This window comes from Peromyscus eremicus, chromosome 8a (assembly GCF_949786415.1).
Source record: "Peromyscus eremicus chromosome 8a, PerEre_H2_v1, whole genome shotgun sequence".
NCBI classification, from domain to species: Eukaryota; Metazoa; Chordata; class Mammalia; order Rodentia; family Cricetidae; genus Peromyscus; species Peromyscus eremicus.
The window spans coordinates 1,576,241-1,592,392 of NC_081423.1; the positions used below are offsets into that span (position 1 = coordinate 1,576,241).

The 16,152-nt window shown below is 46.0% G+C and overlaps 1 protein-coding gene across 3 annotated transcripts in view; it reads right to left on the reverse strand.

Annotated features, from left to right (window-relative positions):
* Positions 1-16,152, reverse strand: part of Mrtfb (myocardin related transcription factor B) — a 229,965-nt gene that overhangs the window by 147,666 nt on the left and 66,147 nt on the right. For 2 of the 3 annotated variants that reach the window (XM_059269962.1, XM_059269964.1), the window contains one exon: positions 8,279-8,339. The exons of the other annotated variant lie outside the window; for it this stretch is intronic. The gene's annotated coding sequence lies outside the window, so the exon portion shown is untranslated. The remainder of the gene's footprint in view (positions 1-8,278; positions 8,340-16,152) is intronic. 3 annotated transcript variants of the gene reach the window in all.

Consider the following 16,152-nt stretch of genomic DNA (forward strand, 5'->3'; position numbering starts at 1 on the left):
TTAAACAAACAAAAAAAACAAAATAAAAATAGCTCACATCTCTACTGTATGGCAGAAAGAAAAGACTCTAGGCAATAGGCAACAACACTGAAAATGCAATCTGCCTTCTTTATCGTCAGTTCTGCAGCTGGGATCAACAGTGCATACAGGAGGTATCTTTAAAACACTGCTTTACCCTGCACGTGTCCTCCTTTCCCTAACTGTCCAGTACAACATTACTATACTGGACACAATAAGTGAGCTAGAGACGATCAAAGTAGACAGAAGGAGCTGGAGAGATAGGTCAGCACTTGAAAGTGTGTGTGCTGCTGTTGCAGAGGACCTAAGTTCAGTTCCCAGCACACACACTGGGCAGCTTACAATTGCCAGCAACTCCAGCTCCTGGGGAGTACCTAGGCCTCCACAGGCATGCACTCTTATGCATATATCCTGCCATACACATATTTAAAAACAGATCTTTAAAGTAGACAGAAGAATGTGTATAGGTTATATGTAAACATTACATCAATTTATATGAGTGTCTTAGGGTTTCTATTGCTGTGAAGAGACACCATGACTGTGGGAATGCAGCTGCCACCTTTCCAAGGGTTCTTGAGGGGAGGAGAGAGGAATGAGGAAATGATAGAAAGATAGAAAAGAGATGATAAGAAAAACACAGGACAGCTTCAGAAGGGCCCTGGGTCAATACTCAGTCGCCTCAAGGTTTATTCCAAAGGGCCTTTTATCCACTACCCAGGGGAAAGGCAAAAGACCCCCCCACTGCAAGATCAAAGCACAATGTACAGCCAAATGTAGACCCTTCAAAACACCTGATAAATATTCCCATGGCCAAATCATCCCATTATGCAGCCCTGCTAGGTAAAGCAAGCTCAGATTCTCTGACCTTGAGTAATTTGGGCCCCCATACATGACCAAGGCAACTCTTAAAGGAAAACATTTAATTGAGACTGGCTTACAGTTCAGAGGTTCAGTCCATTGTCATCATGGCAGGAAGCACAGAGGCATGCAGCAAACATGATGCTGGAAAAGGAGCTGAGAGTTCCTTTTGGAGACTTCAAAACCTGCCCTCACAATGACACACTTCCTCCAGCAAGGCTACAACTACTCCAACAGGGCCACACTTCCCAATAGTGCTACTCCTTATGGACCAAGCATTCAAACACATCAGTCTAGAGGGCCATACCTATTCAAACTACCACAAAGGGCCTTGCATATCCTTGGATTCTGTTACCCACAGAATGTTTGGAAACAACAGTCATAGATACTGATGGCTGAACATGCAGATACCAATAATAGCATGCCATTGGTAGGGTGGTGAGACAAGAGTGTTTAGCCTAAAAAGCAACACAATTGTATTTTTTCCATAAAAACACTTTGCCCACTGGGTGGTTGTGGCACATGCCATTAATCTCAGCACTTGGGAAGCAGAGGCTGATGGATCTCTGTGAGTTTGAGGCCACCCTGGTCTACAGAGAGAGTTCCAGGACAGCCAGGGCTACACAGAGAAACCCTGTCTGGAAAAACTAAACAACACCACAAAACAAAAAACCTGCTTTGTCCAAGTAAGAACATAATATTGCTAATATATATAAATAGAAGTATGCTTTTCTAAAACTTAAATAATAAAAATTGGAGCACACCCAAGCTACCAATAGTTTGGTTTTCCTAGATATGGAGAGAAGATGGAGTTGGAAACAAAGTCACATCAAAATTAAAGAGTTAAAAAAAAAAAAAAAGCCAAATTGTACTTGTGGACTAGTATCTGGTGGTTATTAAGAGACAGAAATAAGGAGTCTGATTTCAAGGTACCAAGATTTGAAACCGTGACTCATTTTATTGTTACATAAAAGGTGAAACTAAGCTAACATCTGCTTTTGGAATACAAAAACCCTCAAGTCTGCCTTGCCATGAACAAAACTCTTACTCTGAAGGTGAACTTCCAGCCTCTCACTCCCAGCAACACTTGTGTTGCTAAGCTCCTGCTTCATAGCTCCATGGCTGATTAGAGAACGTGTTCTGAGTACAATCTATATCACTCCAAGTGTTTCATAAACATCTTGCATTTACTGGAGAGATCTGAAGTCAGATGGGGCTCAATTATTCTTAAGTCTCTCCGTCTTTATCATCTTTATTCCCTAAGTCTAATTTTAGAAAAAAAAAAAAGGTTTTTTAATTTATTGACAGGGCTGTCAACATGTAATTAAACAGCATTAACTGTCAGGTGGAATAAGAAAGAATGAAAAACAGAAAGGAAGAAATAGGCACAATAATATTACTTGAACATGGAAATCACAGACTACAGAGTATCTGAACTAGAAATGTCCCTTAGTCAAAGCTTTTCAACTACCTGGCCTGATGTAGTAACTCCCCATCCAAGAGAGCATCCACCCAAACACCTGCTTCGAACACCAGTTATGAGGCAAGTTATACAGGCTCTAGAGGCACAGCGAAGAGAACAATCCCTAGCTTTTAGCAGTGAAGGAAGCCAAATCAATCCTTAAATACTTAAACGTTATCCCCAGCAGCGTGATACCAGACTACCAGTCTAAAACTCTTCAGCTGACTTCCGACCTTCTGCTCTGCCCAACCTGAACCTCCTTACTCTTGGGCAGAATGGTTCCCAAAGCCACAAACTTGTGAGGTGCCCCTGACCTCCCCCTTCATTTCAGATCCTGGGCCGCCTCACATTCCCAGAATGATGCGCACAGGTGAACTTTCTGTGAGAACTCAGTGATGACAGCAGAGGGCTCCAGCAGAGATGGCACAAAACTCAAGGCTGGAGTGTCACTGTGACTCCTAGAGGGACGGCTGGGAGGAGGCTCCTTCACTCTCCCCCTGCCTGCCCAGGGACCAGGCCCGCAATGCTAATCTGCAGGGTGCCTGCAGTCCCACTGGTCTCTGCAGCACTGTTACTTGTGTGCCCTTCTCCAGGGATTTTCCAAAGAATTCTCTTACTTGCAACAGTATGTGTGAGCTTCCTGTTCGCGTGCAGCCCGGCATCCTGACTAACTCCTCCCGTGCTTTCCACCTCTGTCTCTCCACTGCACCCCCTCAGCACCCAGCTCTGGTCCTCACCAGCTCTCAGGTACAGCAACACAAAGCCCAATTGTTATCCTCACACCTGGGCCCTAGCATACTGGAACTACAATAACAGTGTCATCCTTTGTCCTCTGTAGATACCTCGATGCCCCTACCTACTGCTAAGGACAAAATGTGAACTCCAGAACAGGACACATCTAACTCCCACAACCAACACTCTTTCCCCAGCCAACCAAAGTGGCACTCTACAGAGAGCGTTGTGCCCTGAGCACCTTGGAGCAGGGGCCTGAGCTCAGACCACCACCTCACATGCTGAACCCATTACTAGGAGGATGCTTTCATTCCTATAAGCATGAGGAAACTGAAGCCAAGTGGCTTGCTTTGGGCTTATTCCTGGGCATCAAAGCATCGCATCTAAATCTACACTTGACTATGACTACACTGAAAAGCCATTTTAGTATACTATTTTATTTTTTATTTGGTAACTAGATACAGTGTATTTTGATCACATTCATTCAACTCCTCCCCTTAACCTCACCCTCACCTTCCTACTTCCTACAACCTCTAGTCCTCTTTTTCTGTTTTTATGAGCCAGACTCCAATCTGTGTTGTCCATATCCTCCTAGTGTGGGGGTTACAAGTGACTGCACTACCAGGAGACACACCCTTAAAAAAACCTGACTCTCTCCTCCCCAGAAACCATCAACTATCCACAGCCCTTCAGTTGGGAGGGCAGGATCGTGAACCCCACTCCATGCTAAAATGTTGACTGGCTTGTTCTTGTGTAGGCAACCCCAGGTGCTGTGAGCTTGTGAGTCCTGTCATACCCGGAAGACAGCTTTGCTCTGGGCCTCCCTAACCTCTGGCTCTTACAATTTTTCTGCCCGCTCGTCTGTGATGCTCCTTGCCCCTGTGAGGAGGAGATGATACAGATGCTCCATTTGTGGCTGGGCACTTCACTAAACCTACTACTCTTATTCTGCTAAATGGACACAGCAGCAAACCTCTCTGAATTCACGTCTCTTTCCCAAACATTAGTGCAGCTCTCAGGATTCATCAACGAAGTTTCTTTGTGCAGTAGATGGTGGTTAATGCAGAAACTTACAACTGGTCAAAGAGTAGAGTGTTAGTGGGGTGCCCTATGCACATAGCTTAAACATGCCATGGATGGCAGGTCCACTGTGCACAGCACACCCAGCAGCAAGGACCAGAAGAAACAATCACTGGAGATAATGACATTCTTGTCCCCACCTAGCTTTAGAGTCTGAGCCCATTCTGTGCACCTCCACTCCCTGCCCCAATACACAAATTAAAAGCCACTACCAAAACAAAACAAAACATAACAAAAAAAGAAGTTCACAAAAGCACTATTTGTAAAAGCCAAGAAGTAGAAAGCACCCCAATGTCTACCAACTGATAAATAAAATAACGTATATCCACACAACTGAATACACTGAAGTAAAAATGAGGCTCTGATATCTGCTACAATGTAAATGAACCTCAGTAACATGCTGTGCTGGACAGTTTTATGTCAACTTCACATAAGCCAGAGTCATATAAAAAGAAGGAACTTCAATTGAGAAAATGCTCCACTACACTGGCCTGTGGGCAAGCCTACTATATATTTTCTTGATTAATGATTGATGAAGGAGGGCTCAGCTCTCTGTGGGCAGGGTCACCTATTGGGCTGGTGGGTCCTGGGTTTTATAAGAAAGCAGGCTGAGTAAGCCATGAAGAGCAAGCCAATAAGCAGCACCCCTTTCCATGAGCTCCAGGTTCCTGTCCTGAGTACCTGCCTTGACTTCCCTGAGTCAAGGTGTGTGACCCAAGAGTTTAAAACTGAAAGAAATCCTTTCCTTGCCTAGTTGTTTACAGGCATGGTGTTTTATCACAGTAACTGAAACCCTAACTAAAAGGGCCACATACTGAATGACTACACTTACATGACACATCCAGCATAGCCAAATCTATGACGACAACAATTAGTGCTATCAAGAATGGGATGATGAGTGGGAAGTGACTGGAGGGCTGGCATTTCTTCATGGAGTGCTCACAGTATGCTGGACTTAGACAGTAGTGACTGGTGTAGAACTCTGTGAAAACACTAAAAACCCCTTTATGAACCTTGCAGTATATGAACTAAGTATGAGTAAAACTATTACTTTAAGAAATAATGGCACAGAGGCATAGCATAGTGCCCCTGCTCAGGGGCCTGCTTGAATCTGCTGCAACAGGATAATCTGTCTTAAGAACACATAGTCTGTTCAAATGAAGAAAGGATTGATTTTCCTACCAATAAATCCCCATTGTGACCAACCACAAAATGAAATCCAAGGTAAACGGAGCCAAGAACAAAAGAGCATACAACGCAATCAGCCAGCAGGTATAGGATGGAACCAACGTAAGACTGCACAAGGAAAAGGGTTCTCCAACACACAGCTCACTCCCACTGCTCAACAAGTCCAAGCCCTCTGCCACACAAAGAGAAAAATCTGCCAGCCTCTTGACTGGCACAGAATGAGGGAAATGAGCATTCTCTCCTCTGACTTCATCAACATCCTGCAGAAGGTCTGTTTGTACTTGGCTGTCAGGAGCCTTTCACCTCAGAGCGTTGCTAAATTAAACAAGACTATGATGTATTGAACATAGCCAGACACCCTGGCCAGCCAAGAGACTTCGTCAGGCAATGGCTAAAGATGCAGGAAATCAAGAGAAAACAGCACTGGGAGGGCGACACAGCTTGACTGTCCCTCTGTTCAAAACTGCAGTCTACAACATCATCCCTAACACAATACCCACATCCTCTGTGGACATGCACAGACACACAGACAGATGGATCTGGGACCAAAGAAAGGATCTGAGCCATGCATTTTAAAACCTACAAGGACATATTCCGCAATCTCACTGTGCCCTTCTATCAGAAACTCAATGAACAAAATGAGGTCAGGAAAGCAGGGCACAGTACTCAAGAATGCACCACAAGGAAACTTCTTCCTGCTCACAGCTCCATGTGACACACCAGACAGGGCTTATCCTCAGTCCCAATCACTGAACCAGCCACGCTTCTTCCAGAATCCAGCTTCATGAACAACCGCCAAAAGACCCCTCGAAGACTTCATACTAAGTAATCTCCCTCCTCCATCCAGCCCCCGCCATAGAACTGAAGACAAGAAGCCATCAATAAAGTCTCTCATCAAATGTATTAAATCAGGGTGTGACACAAAGCCTTCATTCACCTAGCAGGAATTTAAAAGCACTGAACCAAGACATTTGAAGTGCATATTGTGCAGAACAGTAATTGGTAACCTTTCCATAAGACTGATGCAATCTGATTATAATTCCCAAGTGTCAGCAGTCAGTTCTGAAGGTAAAAGAAAGAGGAAGTGGGATGGCTTCAAGCACTCAGGGAGAGGTGTGGGAGGGTACCCTTTCCCCTGACAGCAATTCTCATTTGACTGAAGGCTGCTAGAACAAGCTCAGACTGAAAAATTCTGTCACATTAGAATCGACTGAAAGGCAATCAAGATGAAATTTACTGGGTTTAACATACACACTTAACTTTCACCTTCCCTTCTCTGAAGACACAGGAGGAAGAAGAGCTTGTGTGGAGCTGTGTCTATGCTAAAGGGGAAGGCTGGTTCACACTGTATACTCAGATGTCAAATCAGCAACCAGGCTCCATAGTGGCATCTTTCTTCTGCCTAGCTCCAGAGAGATTTCCATCACACCACACACAAGGCACAGCTTTCAGGGCTGACAAGGAAGCCAATTTTTCAGGGAGTATGGGACACAGAGCTGAGGGATGTGGAGCTTAGTAAACAGCTTGTGGCTACTGCTTTCCTCGCCCCCGACCACATCCAAAGTTCGACCTTTAGCCTAAAAGTACAAGGAGAGAATAAATCAGACTGATTCCGGGAACCTCCTGTTTCCACTACACAGCTCAGTTTGACTCCTTCCTACAAGTTCAGTCTTACTGATGGGGGAATGTCTTTCTGTATACTGCAAATATGTGTTACTCTGATTGGTTAATAAATAAAGCCGTCTGGCCTATGGCAAGGCAGCTTAGAGGCAGGCAGGAAATTCAAAGAGAGAGACAGGAAGAAGGCAGGGAGAGACACTAGCAAGCTGCCCATGGAGCAACAGGTAATGGGACACAGATAAAGCCACGGAACATGTGGTGATACATAGATTAATAGTTCTGGGCTAATTTAAGATATAAGAGCTAGCTAGCAAAAGGCTTGAGCCATGGCCATGTAGTTATAATTAATAAGCCTCTGTGTGTTTACTTGGGGGACGCAAGTGGGAGAGATTTGTCCCAATCACCAGCAGACCGGACACAGGAAATCTTCCAACTACTTCTTACCTCCATCACTGCAAGACAGTTTCATTTAGAAAGTTGACAGTCACACACCCTGAATGCTCAGACTCAACCTCCCCCTCTGCCCAACTTTATCCAGTGACCACCGAGTCTGCCAGTTTAAACTCAAAACTGCCTGCAATGGGAGGAAGCTGCTAGAGACACCGAATTTGAACCAGTCACCGTGTGAGAAAGTCTTGAGATCAGCTTACAGTGCATTTCACCAATGCAACTGAGTCTGAATTAAGATTTCCATTCACTACTCACTTCCCACAAGTAACTTGGAACTGGGGTTTCAAGGCATTCTCACCAGTAAAACAAAAGGGCTGTATAAACAACTATACTACCACAGAAAAGGAATTCCAGAACCAAGAACTGCAGAATCTTAAGGAAATGTAGGGGGATTATACTATTATTCCCAGTAAGACACCAGAGGGAGTGTCAGAGGAGGCACAGGAGAGTCTCCTTCATTCAGGACCTACTACTGCCTATCAAGTCCACCTCAGCTTACCTGTGCACTATTTATTATAAGGAGTTGTTAGGGTTGACAAGACGGCTCAGCTGGGGAAGAACATGCCCCAAAAGCCTAGGCACCTAAGTTTGATCCAGATCCGATAACGGAAGGAAAGAATCAACTCCCCAAAGTTGTCCTCTGACCTCTACACATGCACTCTCCCTCCGTATGTGTGCGTGTGCGTGTCTTTCTCTCTCTCTCCCCAAGATGGCACAAATTTAAAATGTAGCCTCTGCACACCTCACCACCTCTAGATTCCATAACCTCAAACACTCATAAGACAACCATCCCTTACATTAGAGGAAAGGTAGTTGTGAAGAATTTATGTCTTAAAAAGAAATTGTTTTAAAATCATAAAAAAGACTTACCTCAATAAAAATATTTATTTTCCTGTCTTACATTATCTTCCTTAGCACCTTTATTATGAACCTGAAAAAAGAAGTAGAAATTACTTTTCTTGACCACCTATCACATGCCAGCAGGTAATTACAGACAAGCCAGAGCACTGAGGTCACCAAAAAGCGGACCCTGACCGTGAAGGGAAAACATCTAAACCCTTCAGGGACCCACAGATAACGGGTACTCTGCCTCTGGCTAAGAGCTGGGCATGGTGTTCAGACCACCTGCACCAATCAGGCTATCCTCAGTCAGCCATCACACCTCTGGGCCTATTTTCTGTGTGTCTACCAACAGCATCCAACTACAGACACGAGGTTCACATTGGATGACCCAGCCATCGACTCCTTGGCGGCTCTTGAACATACACGTTGAACAAACACTCATGCTTTTGTTATTATAGCTCCTTGTAAAGAGAAATCAGCCTCTCATTACATCTCTCTAATGTCTGTTATGCTTCCTATGACTGTCCCCAAAGTGCTAAGAGTATAACAGGTGGGATGAGCTACCTGACTTGCAAGACAAAAAGGAAGACCAGAGTCGATTCTTCCTTCCTTTGTCTACCATTGTCTAGTTTGCCTCTACCAGGTATTTGCATGGGTTCTAGGTGTTCTTCATAGGAGGAACATGGTCTCTCTTCAGTTTCCAACTAACTGAGGTACAAATCACCAGCTGAACAAGCTGCTGGATGTGACGTTTTTACTGAATGCCACGCCTGACTGGCAGCATGAGGCAACAGGACATTCTGGATGGTATTCTAGAAACCCAAGGCCTTTGGGAAATGCCTACCAGCATCATGGCCAGGGTGTTTGCAAGAGAGGATTAAGTAGTGAGAGGCCAGGAAGCAAGAAGAAAGCCTTGAATGCCAGACCAAGCCTCATTCTCTATTCTCAAATTGATTAGTGATTGTACTAGGGCAGGCCTGTAATCCCAGGTGGTGGGGAAGCTGAGGCAGGAGGATTACAAGTACAATGCTTGACTGAATTACACAGTGAATTCAAGACCAGCTTGAGAAAATCAGTGAGCCTCAACCCCAAAATTTAACAAGAAAAAGAGAAAGAAGCTGGAACTGTTAGCTCAGTGGTAGAGTGCTTTCCTAGCAAAAAAAGACCCTGGGCTACATCACCACTGCAGCAAAATAATTGGAAAAACAACAACAACAAAATGGTGATGACCCTGCATAGACTAAGATCTTAATTCTAACTTGAACTCTAACATTCCTGTGGCTTTTCTCTTTTAAAAATGTCAATAAGAGTAGGAAACAGAATGAGAGAAGGCAGAGGTTGTGCATACTTAGACGTAAGTTTGCCCCTTCCTCCTTTTACAGATGAGGCAATCCAGGCTTGGAAAAAGCTAAACAGACTTTTGAGTTATTTCTTTAATGCAATTTTACTTCTTTTATTTTCCCCTAGAAAAGTAGGACACAAAGTGCAAAGATGTGCCTAACACATATACACAGCAGCCAGCACTAAGTTCCCAGCAGGCTCTGGGGCAAAGGCACTAGAGTACAGTGGATACTTGCAGAGATGGAACTGAGTCTGTGACCCCCAAAACACCAGACTAAATCTTGGACCAAAGACTGAAGTGTAGAAGTAAACCCACAGACTTAAGAAACAGAAATGAGGACCCTTCTTAGTACATCCAAATTCAGGCTCTATGGAAGACTGACAGAAACCATGCAAACCTTAAAGAAAACATGTGGAGCTAGAGCACTGGCTGCTCTTCCAGAAGATCTGGCTTCAATTCCCAGCACCTGCATGGTGGCTCACAATTATCTATCACTCTAGTCCCAGGGGACACAACATCTTCCGGCCTCCATAGACACTGGCTGACCCTGAGCGCAGATACACATTCACGCAAAACACCTACAGACATAAATAGATTGTTTTTTAAGAATATCCTTTTTTTTTTTTTCTTTAATGGGGCTGGAGAGTCAAGGTAGAAGGTGAAGACTGATACCCAAGGTTGTCCTCTGACTTCTACATGCACAGTCCCAAAAAAAGAGTGACATGGCACGCACTGAATTGGGCTGTGTATGTGTCTTAGGGTTGCTATTGCTGTGATCAAACACCATGACCAAAGCAAGTTGGGGAGGAGAGGGTTTATTGGGCTTACACTGCCACATCACTGTTCATCACTGAAGGAAGTCAGGACAGGAACTCAAACAGGACAGGAACATGGAGGCAGGAGCTGATGTGGAGGCCATGGAGAGGTGCTGCTTACTGGCTTGCTCCCCATGGCTTGTTTAGCCTGCTTTCTTATAGAACCGAGGACCACCAGCCCAGGGGTGGGGGGCCTTCTCAAATCAATCCCTAATCAAGATAATGCCCTGTAGTCTTGCCTGTAACCAGATCTTGTGAAGGCATTTTCTCATTTGCAGTTCCCACCTCTCAGATGACTTTAGCTTGTGTCAAGTTGATATAAAACTATGTAGCATAGCATGTAATCCACAGATTATTTCACAGCCTGTGGAGTATGTTTATGTGTTACATGTAAACACTATCTCAAATTAAGGCACAAGCAAACCTGGATTTCATCATCTACACAGGAGTCTTGGAATCAACCCTCCACAAAACCTGAGGACAAGCACACCTGTGTAAGTTCAAAATGGTGCAACTTATGAACAAAGTATTTATGAAAATTAAAACACACAGCCCACTAACCCAGCAACCCCACTTCTGGGAGGACATTACCATGGCAAGGAAGGTCTGTAACACTGAAGACAAAATGGAGCTAGCTAAGCAGACCCAGGACAGAACAGACGCCTAGAGCTATTTAAAGATGTTTTCTGGGGCTGATGACACCAGTGGCTCTGAAGTTAGAGCACTGGCTGCTCTTGCAGAGGACCCAGGTTTGATTCCCAGCACCCACATGGTGGCTCACAACCACCTGTAACTCCTATCTCGGGGAATCCAACACCCTCTCTGCCCTCTAAGGCCACTGCATGCATGTGGTACACAGACATACATACAAGCGAACACTCACACACATAAAATAAAAATGAATACAATCTTTAAAATAAAGTGTTTTCTGTAAATGAGCACTACACACTTACTAAGTGCTAACATCAAACACTCTCAAGAGCATATAAACTAAGTAACTAATGGAGAGCCAGGGCAAGACAGGCTACATAGTGCACTGTACTTTATATAAAGAAATATTACAGCCCACTGGCATTTGCTTGTATCTACAAAGAGAAATGATGAACATATTTATAGGAAACAGATAAAAGCTATATGGGGGGGGAGGACCCAAGAGGATTGAAAACTTGGCTTTCCAGACATGCCCACATTATTTAAGTGTTTGAGTCACATGAATATTTTGTCTATATAAACAGAACTCTTAAATGTTGAAAAAATACTCACACAAAGAGAACTGCCTGAAAGCCAGAGTTCAAATTTAATGATTAGGGGGGGAATATTCTCTTAAATTCGATATTGAAAGGCAAGCAAAGCATGTGATGATGCGAAAGTGTGGTTTCTAGAGTAGTAGCCATGGCTGACTTGGTAAAATGCAAAGTGCCCCCGCTTCCCTGCCCAGACTCCGGTGGTGGTCAGCAGTCCTGGGGTATGTGCTCCACTCTGCTGCTGCTTCTGCGTTTTCATGTGTATGTGATGAACACTGTGTATACCTACATGTCTCTGTGTGTGTGTGTGTGTGTGTGTGTAAATGCATGTGAAGGCCTGAGATAGATAAGAGCTTCTTCTGCGTTTTCATGTGTATGTGATGAACACTGTGTATACCTACATGTCTCTGTGTGTGTGTGCAAATGCATGTGAAGGCCTGAGATAGATAGAGCAATCATCCTTGGTTGCTCTTTCACCTTATTCATAGAAGCAGGTTCTCTCAATCAAACCCAGAGCTCACTGATATAGGTATGCCATCTCTGCATACCTATATATGACAGGTGGGCTGCCACACCCACCCAACATTTCCCTGGGCCTCCGCTTAGCTCAGCACTTGTCTGCTTGACAATCAAGCCCTAGGGTCTTATGACGAGCTGCTAGTGGGGGACCACCAGACCTGAGAAGGGGCAAGCTGCACAAGCACTGTTGTGCAGTTGGGTTTCCTGTGAGCTGCCCTCAGTGTCCAATGGCTAAGACACCAGGGGACAGCTCTCCACATACACTGCCTGCTTCCTACAGTCAGTGTTTTCAAACTTCCTAAGCAGTAGCAATTGTGAATCGCTGAAATTAATCTAAGGATGACCCATCTGAGAAAAAGTTATCAGAGGACCAACAAGCTTTACAGAATGGAAGAGCAAATAAAACAGCAGATCAAAATAACTCACGTTAACCTCATGCTTGAAGAGGCTTTCTTCTAAACACTTTTTTAAAAATGGTTCTGAGAGTGACAGTGGTTTTTAAATCTTCAAAGTAAAGAATTCTGGTTAGATGAAGGATCCAGAGGTGAGCAGCTTTGTTTGCAAGTCATCCCTTGGGTCCAGTTTTTGTTGTCAGAAACCAACCAATGCATGAACATGTTTGTACAGTCCCTATTTCTCTGAGATGGCTTCATCATCCAGACACGCTCTTAATTCATAATTCATACTTAATTCATTTAAGAACAGGTATGCTGTGCTGGCTAGACTTATGTCAACTTGACACAAAAGTAATATGAGAAGAGGGAACCTCAACGAGTCTGCTTGTGGCAAGCCTGGGCTGCATCTGCTTAACTGATGACTGTGGGGGGAGGGCCCAGCCCACTGTAGACAGTGCCCCACCCCGGGCAGGTGGTCCTGAGCGTTATGAGAAAACAGGCTGAGCAAGCCAGTAAGCAGTGCTCCTCCACGGCCTCTGCATCAGCTCTTCTTCCAGATTCCTGCCCTGAGTGCCTACATTGGCTTTCTTCAACAATGGACTGTGATGTGGAAGTGTAAGCAAAATAAACCCTTTCCTTCCCAAGTTGCTTTTGGTCATAGTGTTTACCACAGCAATAGAAATCCTAACTAAAACAGGAGTGTTTTTTAAAGTAGTGATTAATAAAAACAAAACTACCAAAAGTATTGGCCTTTTTTTTTTTTAAATTCTGGAAGTGGATAGTGCTTGCTTTGACTTTTCAACTCAAAGAATTCACTGTATCTATGACGAGACAACTTTAAATGGATCCTATTCTCACAAGTCTTAGATACTGATTTCCAGCACCTTTCTAAAGCAACAAGTGACCAGAATAAATATTCTATGGCAAGAAGCAACTCATACCTAAAAAATAAATAAACTTCTTTTCAAATGTAAGCAAGTTGAAAAAACTTGCTACACTGTAGCTACAAAATGGACTGAGCTCAACTTTCAGCAAGAACTTTCCAGTGAAGACAGTTTTTTGTGAGCCATCCCCAGAACTACTTACATGGGTAATTTCAGCTTTCACTTTTGAGCACATCTGTATTTTCCAAATTGACTAATAAGAATATCAAAACAGAAAGGCCACTTAAGGAGGAGCTGCACTGATTGGTACTCAATGCCACTCAGTTATCACCATCCATGAGGCTGCTGAAGCTTCCAACTCCATTCTCACCTCAAGCTGCTAGGCAGTTCAAGTGTGACCAACATTCCCAACAAGGACTTCCTCCGAAGAGAAACAGTTGAGATGAACAGGTACTAACACGCCTCCTGAGACTTGAAGATAACCAATCAAACGTCATTAACCAACCAACCAGTCTTTTATATATCAGACACATCAGAGAGAATTTTGTTTTTAATTCCCAATGAAAAGTGTGTATTAAATTCTGTTATAATTAGCTAGATAATGGAGCGTGTGGTTTATATAGTAGTTCTAAAGAGTGCAGAACTGTCCCCAAGGCAAATTGTTAATTACTAAAGAGACTTCTAGATGGAAGCAGAAAGCATATGGATTTGGGATCCAGGATCTAGACTCATACAACATCTGGGTGGTAGAGGTGATAAACCAGGCTACCCTTACCCATGAGCTCACCATAGATTAACATTACTTTAGGATTCAATACTGAACCATTTGGCAAGATACTCTGGGAAACACTCACCGTCCTGCCCCAATTATGGAGGACAAAATGGTGAGGGAATAGGGAACTGTATGAACTTCCACACAGCACATTTCACCTGCACCCCAGTGCTAGGTACAAACGGAGCCGCTACAGCCAAACCCAACAATTCCAATGTTCTATTTCCTTATTATCAACGCTAAACACTAGGGATTTGGTGTGATCCCTTAAATGGCGATAACTCAGAGTTTGTGATGCAAAGGGTAGGTTACAATGTAGCATGGAGTACTGCATTCCTGGAGGGCTGTATTATTTGAGTGTTGACTGAGACAGGCTGTGATTTATCTTGTATGCTGTCATTCAGGCTACACAGTTTTTCATTAGCATCAATTATCCACAGTAAGATGGTTTTCTCAGGTCCCAATCTTTGCTCCTGACTTTGAGACAAATACATGTGTACACATATACATACGTATGTCTGTCTCCAAACACACTCACTGGCCGCAGGGTCACTGCGTCCTAGCAGGGCGTCTGGGCTATACAAATGCCACAGCACCTCTTTCCTTTATTTTTTCCTTACACCTAAAGGGGAGGGCGCACTCCACGGACCTTGGGTCATGTTTACAAAGGTATTTTATTTACGAACTTCGTGTCAGGGTGGCAAGGTGGGCTTTACCAACGTTTGCCTCAGAAGGAAGAGGCCTTGATCACCAGCATCACAATCACTCATCCCAAGAGTGCGATTCTTCAGACAAGAATCAAACTTTTCAAAGTTTGCTTTGCCTGAGGCCAGCCTTGAGCCTGGCCTGGGACGCCCAGCGCATCCCTCGTCACTGTGTGCCCCAGCTCTCACACAGGGCCAAAGGTCGGTTCTCAACACTCGGGGCTAGGGAACCTTCTGGGAGGGGACAAACTTTCTCCCTAGAAACGTGGGACGCTGCGTGCAATTTCGGGAGGGCTTCCAGACGCATCCTCTGCACCCCTCGGGGGCGCAGGAGCAGAGGCGCGCAGGGCTGGGGAGGAGGATGGAAGGTGAGCCCGGGGCGTGGGCCGTCCCCATCCCACCACGTCCCCGCAGCGCGGCTTCGGCCAGGGCGCTGCGGCTCCCTGCAGTGCCAGCGTGGGAGCGCGCAAGCAGAGCGCCGGTACCAAGCAAGCCGAGGCTGCCGGGAGAGCCCGGGTCGCGGCGGCGCGCGGGGACCCCGGAGAGGGACGCCTGGCTCCGGGGGCCCCGCGACCGCCCCGCCGCGCCCCGCCCCGCGCCAGTCCCGGGACAGCACGCACCGGGCGGCGCCGCGGCAGCCTCGAGGGGCCGGCGAGGACGCGGGCCTGCCACCCGCCCTTGTCCCCGAGCCCGGCCTCGCCGTCCGGAGCTCGCCCCTTCCTCAGCCCCATCGGCCGCCTCCTGCCCGACCGCCGCTCACCTCCCGGGCCACCACCTCCGCCGCCGCCGCCGCCGCCGCTGCTGCAGCTACCGCCAGATCTCGCGAGACTTCGCTCCGCCCCGCGCTCACCCCCCTCCCACCCGAACGAGGAGGGCACGGACCCCGGTTTGGAAGCTCCAGGAAGCGCCGTGCGGACCCCGGGGGCGTTCACGACCTGCTTCTCTTCTCCCACCCGGCGTCCACCCGCGCCGGTGACCCGGAAGGGTTAAAGCCCAGGTGCGAGGGCTACCACGGCGCTCTCACCTGGCTGTCCCGGGGCGCATGCGCAGGCCCGGCTGCGGCGCAGAGAGCTCCGAGGCTCCAGCCTAACTCTGGCTGCGCCCAAAGTCAGACGGTCAGCCAGTTAGCGCCTGCTGCCCCAGCACGCTCACAGTGCCTCAGTGAGTGCATTCTTACCGCCTCCCCATTCCAGAGTGGGGGGCAGCCAGGACGAGCCGACCTGGTT